The following is an 11,162-nucleotide window of genomic DNA, read 5'->3' as shown; positions in this document are numbered from 1 at the left end:
TGGCTAAACAAATAAACCTTGGCTGCTTGTCTATCATATATAATCACAAATTCGCGAGGGACAAGGCAGGTTGCCAGGTTCTGACTCAACTATTCTGGAGAGGAAATGGAGAAAAGACCAGAGTCGGAACTTTCGCTTCAGTCTGAAACTATGTGGCCTTGCTTGCGTGTGGACTGTATGGGGTTGTTTGGTGAGTTTTTTTATTTTTATATTTTTTAATTAAAAATTTAAATTAATAGATTCCTTGTGAAAAAAAATTACAAATTAGGCGCCTGCAGCCCTCTGAGAGGGCCGCTAGGCTTGCTAACCGCCCCTATAGGAGGACGGTTAGCCCTCTTACCACCCTCTGAGGGAGCGGTAATGACTTTTTTTTCCGAAAATTGTAAAATTTTATGTATTTCATCATAATTAAAATAGGATTTTACGAAAATTTGGAATTAAAATTTGGAGTAGGTTATGTAATAGTCGGAGAATAAAAAATTAGTAATTAGCACTCGCAGCATATTACGTGGGTATGCGGTGCGAACAATGACAAATATAGTATTAAACATAGGGTGAAAATATTACATAAGACTGTAGCCACGACGAGTATGATTCACACTAAGACCTACTTATTAGTGTGTTGCTCCTAATCATAATATGCCTTAGGGAGTGGAAGTATATCGGGTTACATTAGATACTCTCTACTGAGTGCATTTAAGATATTTTCCCTTTCGGAAGGCATCGGGACCTGCTACCTTAACACGGTGGGCTCTCTCCCGCTTCTTTGCCCTCTCAGCCTCCCGAGCCTGAGCCACGGTATGGTTGTGCGCCGCCTTCCTCATGCGCTCTTCTTCCTCCCGCTTGAGGCGAAGTTTCTCTTGCTGTTGCTCGTACTTCTGACATGTGTACGCTTCCCTTCTCCACCTAATGTTCATGTTGACCCACTGCTTCTGTTCCTCATTTTGCTTATTGTCGAGCCATTGAATAAAATCACAGAGCGGTGGAGGGGACTGAACAAATAGAACAAGATGAGCGGTTAGTAAAACAGGGTGCGAAATCGGCAGAGATGTGGCTGATATCTGTTGTTATACCGGTGGATACTCATATGTTCTATGTTGAGGCTTGTCATATTCGTAGTTGGCACACATGAAGAAGCACAGCCTATAGGTGTATGAGATGTCTTGCGACTCGCGGAGCCTGCAAAGGTCACCATAGAAGCACATCGGTGGTTCGATACCTTGAGGGATGAAAATCCCCCAATGTTTCTTTGGTGGGCTTGGTGGAGCTGAGGAAGACATTGCACTTGAGAGATCTAAGAAACAAGTGGTGCATCAACGTATGGAGGTTCAGCTATTTATGGTTGGGGGAGGCAGGAGCATTGGATTCGCTCTTGAAGAAAGGAGTAAGTGCAGGGGCTCAGATGGTGGCAGGAGTATTGGATTCCATCTTGAAGAATGGGAAAGTTGTGTCATTGATGATGGACAGAGATTCCATGTTTATTGGTACCTGTGTTGTCATTTATTGTGTGGTAAAAGCTGTCCAGTGTTATCACTTCTTGTCTAAAGCCTGCGTAAGGAGGCATGTGTTGTCATGTCATAGTTAAAATTCAATAATGTGGTCACTTCGTGATTAAAGTTACACTCCCGACAGAGTAAGCAAGGTGTCACTTCTTGCATAAGTAGCTTTGTAAGATATACATTGGTGACGACAATAGAATGTAGCGTGTTATCATATCAGATTAAGAAATGCAACTAGGATGCCATCATTTTGGAATATGAAATGCAGTTACGACATGCTAAGTGGACCATAAAGAGTAAACGTGGCTGAATACGTAGGAGTATATCGCGAATCGAATATGCATATGTAAGTTACAACAAACAAATCTAAAATTCTACTGCTGCCACCCCCGTTGCCATCGGCCGTGCCCCCCATCGTGGTCTCGATGCCGCTGGTTGACCCTCACGTGGTCCCTGGAGTAGGTGAGGGGGTCGGGTGGACCGACATGTCTGGTAGGTCTAGTAGGGAGCACCGGTGTCGAGGCCTCGTCCTGCATGGGCTGTGTCCGAAGGGGAGCACTAGAACTTGGGACTGTTGGAGGACGTCGTAGTCAGGTGTGCCTCCGAAGAAGTCACAAACGAGGTCGTATGCGGGGTCCGGGCCAGCCTAATCCCCCTTACTAGGGTACGAGGACTGTGAAGGCTCTCCTGGAGTCCATGTGTACTAGCTGGAGGGGCCTACGAACAAATAGTTATGTTAGATATGAACAATGTGGAAATGAAAGTAGTAGTAAAAAATGTACAATTGTACCTACGTGGTATGTCGGTGCAGCAGAAAAAGGCCAGGCGGGCGTGCCGTAGTATGGCTCGAACGCTGCTGGTGGGGTAGGTGCACCTAATAAAAGTTTAATAATGAATGCACTAGTAAGAAACGAATATATTTAAATGTCGTGCAAATTAAAAATTCGTACCTATTTGCTCCGAGCCTGCATAACGTGGTAAAAGGGATCGTGTAGGTGCCAACACCGATGAACGGCGGTGCACATCTAACCACCAAGACGACTCGGCGTGGACACCACTAGACCTGGGAGGCGCTCCAGCTACATCTGTTGTGGATCGGCAGGAGGTAAGCTTCAAGGCGCGCGCGGTCTTGTCGAAAACCCGCTTGATGAAGCCCACAACATCCGACGCAATGAGGTGCTGGCCTTGCCAGAGGCGGTCCATGGCACCAGCTGCATCCCTATAGACATCGTAAATGATATCGGCTTGCAGATACGAACAAGAAAAAAACAATTAAAATGTACAGGTTTTTTCCTTGAGTATGGACTACTGACTTATAAGTAAAACGTACTGCTAATACAGCGTCCTCGTTCCAATGCACTGGGTATGCCTCCGTAGTCGACGCGATGTGGGGCCGGACACCCTTAGAGGTGTAGGTGACTCATGTGCGTGTACGTGGAACGTACCACCGTAGGTAGTCGTTGAAGCTCTGCTCGTTGAAGGATGCGCCTCCTCCACAACATCCTGTAGCGCTTGGGCCCATGCTGCCACGTAAGGGGCCAAGCAATCTGCCCAGAGGTTGCCAGCGGGCTGGCCTTTGCGTGTGTACCTGTAAATGAACCATGGTAAATGTAAGTCACAGTAAGACAAAGGTTACGAAAATTTTAATTATGCATATATACATGTGGACGTGCACGGGGACAGTATGAATGTGGACGAGAGGGAATGCCTAGTGACGGCCAAACTACCGCATGACGCGGTGCGGTGAGTATTCCACAACGTAGATGTCGAAGACAAGCGGTGCCTTTGTAAGCCAGTAATCCTCGTCGCGGGTACACAATGGCGATAAACCCAAACCTGCACGGCCTTGGACGGCCAAGATGTTGTACGGCTACCATACCACGTCGTCCGGACGTAGCCTGTCGAACTAGGCCCGAAAATGCTCGTAAGCGCTGCGAGGCTACTCATGCGCCCAGTGTAGCTGCGTGACAAATATCGTTAGAAATCATTAGAGGTAACAAGCGTGCGAACAAAAGTGTTAATAAAAAGTACGTACCCGACGACGGCACCACATCGAGGCCATGGTAGGCGCGTCCTCATCCGGCTCGCCGTACCATTCCTCGGGGTATAGGGAGCGGTCCACCACTGGCCTGCCTATGGCAAACCGCTCGTAGGACCACAGCTGCAGAAGAAGTGGACACCCGGCAAAAGTGGCTAGTGGCTCTTTCTTTGTGCATGCGTCGCAGAGCGCCCGATACGTCGCAACAAGGACAGCAGATGCCCAGCTGAACTGCGGTACCTTCTCGTCATCAGCATCCGCTATCAACTTGGCGTATGGCACAAGCGTCCTAGCAACTAGGTGGCCTTGGCCGCTGGTGAACATAACACACCCAAACAGCCAAAGCAGATATGCCTCCAAATGCCTGAATACCGAGTTTGCGTTGGCCTGTGGGTATATGTACGCCGGCTGCAAATATGACAGGTGTCAATAATGATCATAACTAGATACTCGAATAGTAAATGACACGTTGTATTGTACTGAACCTGAAACTGTAGGATCCACTTCTTCGTTGGCCCTCGTGCATCGGACAAGAACTCAGGCACGTAGGGGGTGTGTCCGCCTTCCGCCCAACTGGGCCAAAGCGCTGATGCATGACGTTGATCCAGTCAGCATCTATATCGATGACCCCAACCGCAGCTCCAGTGCAAGGTAGGCCTAAGAGGTAGGCTACATGGTCGGAACACTCCTAACTCCGTCTGGTGCTTAGCGGACAAGAAGCTGCGGTGCCTCTTGTCCACTGTAGGGTCCAGAAGCTCAGGGGTCGCAGGGTCCACCATATTTGCATTTGAAAGACATGTATATTAATGCATTGCTAGATGTAGACAGAAACAATATACATTGAATGCAAATTCACTATACAACTATATGCAACATGAACACATTGCGACATTTACTTAAAAATGAAGGTTCAAATGCTACAAATCGAGTACAACGCGTCATAATACTCACCTAGACAACAGGTGCATCAACAGGTGCATTTTTCGAACAATACTTGTATGTGTGACCTATTTTATTACACTGACTGCATCGCTTGACCCTAGGGCCCGCCTCGAATTCATCCATATCGTTACGAATCCGCCGAGTTTGTCTTCAGTCAGGTGCGTTCTTCATCTTTTCCAAATCAGGCACATAGATTCTTGCAGGCCCTGGATTACTTGTAAAAGTGTCAACAATGCCGTAACCATACAGCTCATGATTCCAGGTGTTCAGTATTTGATCTTTCATGAAGTACTTTGAAACATATTTGTCGGAGGATTAACTCCTGTCGCAGGGATCCCGAGAGACCCCTTTTTAGAGATTCGGCCGGGGGATGATCATGAATAAGTTCGTCGGAGAAATAAATGGGAATGAATGCAACGCCCAGTGGTGGGGGTGTTGGCCTAGTGCAAGAAGAAGTAAATGCACTGGAATTTAGACAGGTTCGGGCCGCACGGGGGCGTAATACCCTACTCCTGTATTGATGCAATAACTGTCCCGAGGAATTCCCTCAAGGATATTGCTGGTTACAAGAATTGTGGTCTAACTAAGAGCTTGAGGCTCCTTGTTCTTCGGCTGGAACTATGCTCAACCTTGCTCACAGTGTCTACTCTCGCATGGGTTCTTCGTTCTTGGTGTTGTGTTTGGTCTTGTTCGGGAGTGAGTCCAGAGAGAGCCTGCTTGCTTCTGTTTCTCTTTTCTTCTCGTTTGTCCTCTGTTGTTCGTCATCGGTTTCTTTGCTTCTGTGTTGCCGGCTATTTTAAGTACCTGCCGGACAAGACATGCCCCGAACGGGAAGGAGGGGGCACAAGTTCCAAGACGAAGCGCTTGTTGTCGGCCAGAGCGTTGTCGCGGCGAGGGATGTACCGCAGCTCCAGGCTATCGAAGCGCTTCTCCAGCTTCCTTACTCTTTGGATACCTGGTTGACCACCAGCTGGGAGTCTCTCTTGACCAGGAGGCGATGAATCCCGAGCCCCACCGCGGCTCGGAGGCCAGCGACGAGACCTTCATATTCCGCTATGTTGTTGGATACGCGGAACTGCAGCTGCACAACGTCCCGGAGTTCTTCACCCGTTGGGGAGGTGAGAACCACTCTGGCCCCCGCGCCTTTCAGCGAGAGGGAACCGTCGAAATGCATGATCCAGTACCCGGGCGCATCGTGCCCGGGATATGCAGAAATCTCTTCTGGGACCACCTCGGGGACGGGTGTCCACTCTACCACGAAGTCGGAGAGCGCATGGCTTTTGACCGCCTGGCGACTGACGAAGTGCAGGTCGAACTCCGCCAGCTCCACCGCCCACTTGACAACACGCCCGGTGCCTTCTCGGTTCCGGAGGATAGGTCCCAGTGGGTACGTGGTAACCACCGAGACCTTATGCGCCTGGAAGTAGTGGCGCAGCTTCCGGGAAGTGATGAGCATGGCGTAGAGCAGCTTCTGAGCCTGGGGGTACCTTATTTTGGCCTCCCGGAGGACTTCACTGACGAAGTACACCGGTCGCTGCACCCGGCGGGCCCAGAGCCCGGCCTCACCCGAGGGGCTGTTACAGCCCCCAGGCTTGGCGACGTGGTCGGGGCTGACTGGGTGCTCGGGCTCGACCCCCTGCTCGTGGGGAGCCGAGTGCTCGGGCTCGACCCCCTGCTCGGGGGGAGCCGCGAGGACGGTGGAGTGCCCGGGGGCGACCGGGAGCTGGGACCCAGCACCTGGCCCCGCGCACTCATCGCGTTCTACCACCAGCACCATGCTTATGACCTGAGGGGTGGCCGATACGTAGAGTAGTAGTGGCTCGCCTTCGGACGGAGCCACTAGCACGGGTGGTGAGGTGAGATACTTCTTCAGATTACGGAAGGCCTGCTCAGCCTCCGGCGTCCAGTCGAAACGACCGGTCTTCTTCAGAAGCTTGAAGAGGGGGAGCCCCCGCTCCCCAAGTTTGGAGATGAAGCGCCCGAGGGCCGCCATGTAGCCGGTGAGACGCTGAACCTCCTTGAGTCGAGCCGGGGGTCGCATCTGCTCGATGGCCCGGATCTTCTCTGGATTGGCCTCGATCCCTCGGCTAGAAACCAAGAAACCGAGGAGCTTGCCCGCCGCACCCCGAAGATACACTTCTCGGGGTTGAGCTTGAGGCGGGTGGTGCGGAGACTGTTGAAAGTCTCGGTAAGGTCTTCGAGCAGGGTGGCGCGGTCTCGGGACTTGACCACGAGATCATCGATGTAGGCCTCGACGTTGCGGCCAACCTGCGAATCGAGCGTGCTACGGATGGCGCGCTGGAAAGAGGACCCAACATTACGCAAACCAAAAGGCATTGACATGTAGCAATAAGTCCCCACCGGGGTGGTAAAAGCAGTTTTTTCTTCATCCTCTACGGCCATGCGGATCTGGTGATACCCAGAGTTTGCATCTAAAAAACACAAAAGATCACATCCCGCGGTTGCATCTACAATTTGATCTATGCGGGGCAAGAGAAAAGGATCTTTAGGGCAAGCCTTATTTAGGTTAGTGTAATCCACACACATGCGGAGCTTGCCGTTGGCCTTCGGGACGATAACTGGATTTGCCAGCCAGTCGGGGTGGAGGACCTTTCGGATGAATCCGGCGTCAAGGAGCTTGCTGAACTGCTCCCGGATGAATTTTTGGCGCTCAGGCACCTGCCGCCGGACCTTCTGCTTCACCGGGCGGGCGTCAGGACGCACCGCCAAGTGATGCTCGATCACCTCCCTAGGGATCCCGGGCATGTCGGACGGTTGCCATGCAAACACGTCTGCGTTAGCCCGGAGGAACATGACGAGCGCGCTTTCCTATTTGCTGTCCAGGTCACCGCCGATTCGGACGACCTGGGAAGCGTCTTCGCCCACCACGACCTTCTTCGTAGGAACGGAGGCATTGGCAGCGAGTCGGGGTTTGGATGAAGAGGGTCCCGGGCCCCCTGGGCAGCCTTCAACCTCGGCCTGAGCTGAGACCAAGGCCTGGTATGTTTGCTCGGCGCAGGAGATGGCACCACCGGAGTCGGCGGTCACGAAGATGGGGCCTGCTGGGCCCGGCATCTTGACCGCGAGATAGGCATAGTGCACAGCCATCATGAACTTAGCGAGCGCCGGACGCCCTAGGATGGCGTTGTAGGGGAGGGGGAGCTCCGCGACGTCGAAGAGAACGTTCTCCGTACGGAAGTTGTCCCGACTCCCGAAGGTCACGGGTAGCTCGACCTGCCCGAGGGGCAGGGAGTGCCCGGGTGTCACTCCGCAGAATGGAAGCGACGGCTTTAGGCGCCTAGAGGGCACCTGCAGCTTCTCAAAGGCCTCCTTGGAGAGGAGGTTGAGGCCTGCACCCCCGTCGATCAGCACTTTGCTGACCTTGACATTGCAGATGGTAGGGGACACCACCAAGGGTAGTCGCCCCACGCCTGCAGTACTGGCGGGGTGATCGGCCATACTGAACGTGATCGGAGCGTCCGACCATCTCAGGGGCCTGGCGGCCTCTTCGCTCGGGGTTGCCAAGCACACCTCGCGCCGCATGGCCTTGATACCACGCCGCGAGGAAGGCGTATAGGCGCCTCCATAGATGAAGGCGACAGTATGCTCGGGCTCCTGAAAACCGAGCTCTGCGTTGCCGGGGGTGGTCTCAGCGTCGCCTCCCCCGCGGGACTCGTCGCGCTCCCTCTGGCGCTGCTCGACGAGGCCTTTGACCGTACGACACTCCGTGAGGTCATGCCATCTGGTCTGGTGTATGGGACACCATTTGCCTGGCTCGGGCCCCGCAGGAGCGGGAGCCCTTGCTGGAGCGGGAGCCCGGGCGGGAGCTGGGGCTCTCACGGGCGCAGGCCGTCTGTCGGTGGCCGCCCGGCGTTCTTACCGGCGGTTGGGCTCTTGGACCGGCCTATGGACGGGGCCCTGGGCCGGTTCGACAGGAGCGGCTTCGCGTCTTCTTCTCTTTTTCTTTTCCCGCCTGTCGGAGCGGGAAGAACTTGGTTGGTCGGCGGCGGGGAGCTCGGGACGCGGAGCGTGCCAAGCCCGGGCCTCCGCCGCCTTAGCGCACTTGTCGGCCAGCGCGAAGAGTTCCGCAGTGGTTTCCATTTCGTGCGTACCTAGCTTCTCGAGCATCCGCTCGTCACGGACACCCTGCCGGAAGGCGACGATAATAGCGTGGGGGGCTAACCGTGGGATAGTGTTACGGACCTGGCTGAAATGCTGAATGAAGCGCCGCAGCGTCTCCCCTTCCTGCTGCTTGACGGCATGGAGGTCACACTCCAAGCTGGGGCGTGTGAACGTACCCTGAAAATTAGCCACGAACTGGTGGCAGAGATCATCCTAGGAGCTAATAGATCCTGGGGGTAAGTTCATGAGCCAAGAACGGGCAGAGCCCCTCAAGGCAACATGGAAATAATTAGCCATCACCTTCTCGCTGCCCCTGGCCGCTTGGACGGCTGTAGTGTATATTTGGAGGAACTCAACAGGGTTGATGGAACCGTCGTACTTCTCCGGCAGCTCTGGGGGGAACTTGGAGGGCCATTTGACCCGGTGGAGCTCAGCGGTGAAGGCGCGGCACCCGGTGCCGTACCCTGTTGCGCGGGTGGCATTCCTTGGCGGGGAGCGCCGGCGAGCCGGGGAATCCTGGCGTTCATGGGCCGGGAAAGAGGAAGCCTGGTCCTCAGCTTCGGCCTCCTGCCGGGTCTCCCGCTGGCGCTCGAGAGTGACACGCGCATCTTCGTGGCCCCTCCGCTCGTTGAGACGCAAGCGGAGGTCCTAGGCTTCGGACGCGGCCAGGGGGCGGCGCTCCGCCTGGAGGCCCCCCGGCCTGTGCGAACGTTACCCGACGATGGGCCGGTTCTGGCGGCGCCACGCTGGGTGGTGGTGCGAGAACTCTCAGCCAGCACCTGGCGGCGAGCAGTGCCGACTAGGGCAGCGACTTCTTGGATCCAGCGGCCCTCCGGGGTTTCCGGTGTCGCCTGGACAGGCGGGTGCCTGAGGAGAGCGTGCGCCGCAAGCAGCACGCTCCCGGGGCCAGCCTCGCCGAAAGCGAGCCTACGCCGGAGAGGCGCCCGACGCTGTCCGGATGCGGACCTGGCGGCCGGAGTTTCGATCACCAGCTGGGGGTCGGAAGGTGCACCGGCGGCAGCGGCGGAGGCCCGGATGGGCCCTGCGCCCTGGTTCCCTTGGGAGGGGAACGCCGCGCGTGCAGATAGCGGCTGCTGCTGGGACGCAGCAGCGACTGGGGCCTCCTGTGCGATGGGCTGCATTTCCTCGCTGGAACTGGAGCCAGAACGCTGGAGGCGATGACCACCAGCCATTTTTCCTGTGGAAGAAAACAAACAAACAGATTCAGGGATGTTCCCCCTTACCTAGCGCGCCAGCTGTCGGAGGATTAACTCCTGTCGCAGGGATCCTGAGAAACCCCTTTTTAGAGATTCGGTGGGGGGATGATCCTGAATAAGTTTGTCGGAGAAATAAATGAGAATGAATGCAACGGCCGGTGGTGGGGGTGTTGGCCTAGTGCAAGAAGAAGTAAATGCACCGGAATTTAGACAGGTTCAGGCCGCACGGGGGCGTAATATCCTACTCCTGTATGGATGCAATAACTGTCCCGAGGAAGTCCCTCAAGGATGTTGCTGGTTACAAGAATTGTGGTCTAACTAAGAGCTTGAGGCTCCTTGTTCTTCGGCTGGAACTATGCTCAACCTTGCTCACAGTGTCTACTCTCGCCTGGGTTCTTCGTTCTTGGTGTTGTGTTTGGTCTTGTTCGGGAGTGAGTCCAGAGAGAGCCTTCTTGCTTCTGTTTCTCTTTTCTTCTCGTTCGTCCTCTGTTGTTCGTCGTCGGTCTCTTTGCTTCTGTGTTGCCGGCTATTTTAAGTACCTACCGGCCGAGACATGCCCCGAACAGGAAGGAGGGAGCATAAGTTCCAAGACGCCATGACTGGGAAAGGCGTCATCATTTCTTCTGGGTGAAGTGACCGGGGGTGGAAAAAACGTCGCACGCCCGGTCACCTATCACCATAAAACGCCCTGGCAACGGGCGCCGTGGAGAGGGCCCACCGTGCAGCCGTAGAGCAACCCGGCGTGCCCGCCCTGTCTTGTTCCTCTACCACAGCAGGGCGGCAGACAGAACGCCTTGATCCTCGCGATGTTATCCCAAGGCAAGCCGGATGACGCGGGACGGGACCCGTGCAATTAATGACCCCACGCATCTCTGCCAAAACATGGCAGGAACTGACGCTGTGGTGGGAGTAGTTGGATCTGTCAGGCCACGCACGCTCATTAAACGCGGCCTCAGACCTCTGACTGGTGGACACCTCATCGGTGGGCCCCTCGGGGGCCATTCTGGGTCGTCGGGGCACCGAGTGCTCGGGGGTACTGTTCACCTCCCCGAGCACTCTCTCCCGAGAATGCCTATCCTTGTCTTCGGGGTACCGGGTGCTCGGGGGCACCGTTCATCTCCCCGAGCACTCTCTCCCAAGCACTCTTGCATGGACTTTCGGGGAACCGAGTGCTCGAGGGTAGCTACGTGCAGCCCCGAGCACTCTCTCCCGAACACTCTTTGTAAGGATCCTTGGGGAACCGAGTGCTCGGGGACCGCCGCTCGCAGCCCCGAGCACTCTCTCCCAGAACTTAGCTCTTCTAATCATCGGGGGACTAGGGTGCTCGGGGGTGACCGGGCACCT

The sequence above is a fragment of the Phragmites australis genome, chromosome 3, assembly GCF_958298935.1.
Source record: "Phragmites australis chromosome 3, lpPhrAust1.1, whole genome shotgun sequence".
In the NCBI taxonomy this organism is placed as follows: domain Eukaryota; kingdom Viridiplantae; phylum Streptophyta; class Magnoliopsida; order Poales; family Poaceae; genus Phragmites; species Phragmites australis.
Note: the sequence above shows the minus strand (reverse complement) of the source record.